The sequence below is a fragment of the Magnolia sinica genome, chromosome 8, assembly GCF_029962835.1.
Source record: "Magnolia sinica isolate HGM2019 chromosome 8, MsV1, whole genome shotgun sequence".
Lineage (NCBI taxonomy): Eukaryota > Viridiplantae > Streptophyta > Magnoliopsida > Magnoliales > Magnoliaceae > Magnolia > Magnolia sinica.
The window spans coordinates 9,740,199-9,743,125 of NC_080580.1; the positions used below are offsets into that span (position 1 = coordinate 9,740,199).

Below are 2,927 nucleotides of genomic sequence, written 5' to 3' on the forward strand. Positions count from 1 at the left end.
AGTGAGTCGCCCTCATGCATGATTTTCCCTGAAAGCACAGGACAAATGGACATCAAGCCAGGAGTTATCCAACTCCTTCCTAAATTCTATGGACTTGAATCAGAAAGTTCATATTTACATTTGAAAGAGTTTGATGAGATTATAACTACATTATATTTTCCTAATGTATCTGAGGATACAATCAGGCTGAAACTCTTTCCTTTTTCCTTAAAAGAGAAGGCTAAGACGTGGTTACATTCACTGCGTCCTAGATCCATTGGCACATGGAACGACATGCAGAGGGAATTCATAAAAAAATTCTTCCCACATCATAAAACGATTACCCTCAGAAAAGCAATCATGAACTTTGCCCAAAAGGAAGATGAAACATTCTTCCAATGTTGGGAAAGGTTCAAAGATTTGGTCAGTCAAGCCCACAACACGAATTTGAAACGTGGCGCATTACAAATTTCTTCTAGAATGGACTGACATCTTCCATGCGCCAAATGGTCGAGACAATGTGTAATGAAGAGTTCATTAATAAAGATGTCGATGAGGTATGAGACTACCTCGACAGTCTGGCTGAAAAAACACAATCTTGGGACTACTACCCAAAATCAAACACCACGTCTAGACCAACTCAATCTATGGAGAAAGGCGGAATGTATCTCCTGAAAGAAGAAGATGATCTCAAGTATAAAATGAATAATCTCATAAGAAAATTTGAGGCCATTGAAGGAAAGAAGGATAAGGTCAATGAAATTGTTTGCGGCATCTGTGATTGTAACATTCACACAACTAAAAATTGTCCTACAATACCTGCCTTTCGAGGAGTGTTGAATGAACAAACCAATGCCGTAAACAACTATCAAAGACCTTTTACTGGACCTAACTCCAATACGTACAATCCTGGTTGGAAAAATCATCCAAACTTTAGTTGGAGGAATGGACAAACGGCTACCCCTCAAGGTTTCTTCAATCAAAATCCAAATCAAATGAAACCTCAAGAGGAACCGGTTTAAAATTCCATACAAGAGCTGGCTCAGGCAATGCGGGGAATTACAGATTTTATGCAAAAGATAGATTCTCGTATGACGGTTATAGAAAAGGGGATGCTTCCTGCATAACCTCTCCCCAATCCTAAGCCGCAGTACGAGATTAGCGATCCCAACTCTTCAAATCAGATGGGGCACGCTAAATCCATCACCACTCTTAGGAGTGGAAAGATTATTGATAAAACTCATCCGGTTAGGCCCGAAAAGCCTCAAGAACCAGAAGAGGACAACAATGATGGATCTAGTGATGCCCCACAAAAATTAGAACCGAAACTTCTAGAGAAGCCAGTTGCTCCGTTACCCCAACGGTTGGTTGCACCAAAACGTCTTTCTAACTCTCAGGATATTCTGGAGGTATTGAAACAAGTAAAAGTTAACATTCCTCTACTTGATGTCGTAAAACAGATACCTTCATATGCCAAGTTCCTGAAAGACTTATGTATGGCCAAACGACGGCAGAGTATTCAAAAGAAGATCTTCTTGACCGAGAAAGTGAGTGCCATCCTAAAGTAAGACGTGCCACAGAAATTCAAAGATCCCGGTAGCCCAACCATATCATGTGCAATCGGGAACCATCGAATTGATCACGCACTTCTTGACTTAGGAGCGAGCGTCAATCTGATTCCCTACTCGGTATACAAACAGTTAGGTTTGGGTGAATTAAAACCCACCCTAACCACACTACAACTTGCTGATCGCTCTGTTCGTGTACCAAGAGGGATAATTGAGAATGTGTTGGTCCAAGTTGATAGATTTTACTACCCTGTAGATTTTATCATCATGGACACCGAACCCATCAATAACATGAGCACTCAGATCCCCGTCATTCTTGGTCGCCCATTCCTTGCCACCTCAAATGCAATTATCAATTGTAGGAATGGTGTCATGACTATGTCTTTTGGGAATATGACATTGGAGTCAAACATCTTTTTCAATAACGGCAGAAACTTAGAGGAGGATGACGATTTCCACAACAGTAACATGATTGACTCTTTAGTGGAAGATACGACACCTCTGACCTTATCCTCTGACTCTCTAGAGACGTGCATGGCCCACTCTCATGATTTTGATGATGACATGATTAGGGAGACGTGTGCCTTACTTGATATTGCACTGGTACTTGAATTTAACTGGTGGAGGCCACAATTTGAAGAATTGCCACAAACCGATGTAATGCCTCTACCGTCTAACCTCAAGCCGCCGAAGCTTGACTTAAAATCTTTGCCCTCTGATTTGAAATATGCCTATTTAGGTCAAGATGAGACATACCCGGTGGTGATCTCTGCCCACCTGGAGAAAGAACAGGAGAGTATGCTCATATCTACTCTCATTGAGCATAAAGGAGCCCTGGGATGGACGATAGCGGACCTCAAGGGAATCGATCCCTCGATTTGTACTCACCGCATATATCTTGAGGATAATGCAAAAATCACTCGGCAACCACAACTAGACTAAATCCAAATATGAAAGAAGTGGTTAAGGCCGAGGTTCTTAAACTATTGGACGCGGGTATCATATACCCTATATCTGATAGTCAATGGGTGAGTCCAACTCAAGTAGTCCCTAAGAAGTCCGGAATCACCATCGTAGCCAATGCTAATAATGAACTCATGCCAACTATAGTCACTACTGGTTGGAGAATGTGCATTGACTGCAGGAAGTTGAATACTGTCACGAGGAAAGACCACTTTCCTTTACCATTCATTGATCAGATCCTGGAAAGGTTAGCTGGTCATTCCTATTACAGTTTTCTTGACAGATATTTAGGCTACAACCAGATAGAGATAGCCCCTGAAGACCAGGAAAAGACCACATTTACATGTCCCTACGGCACCTTTGCCTACCGAAGGATGCCATTCGGACTATGTAATGCCCCTGCCACCTTTCAGCGAT

General features: G+C 42.0%; 1 non-coding gene across 1 annotated transcript; it reads right to left on the reverse strand.

The window, feature by feature from the left end:
- Positions 1-321: 321 nt before the first annotated feature.
- On the reverse strand, positions 322-427 carry LOC131254607 (small nucleolar RNA R71). The gene has a single exon (XR_009175726.1). It is a non-coding gene; the product is annotated as a small nucleolar RNA R71 (small nucleolar RNA).
- Positions 428-2,927: the final 2,500 nt, after the last annotated feature.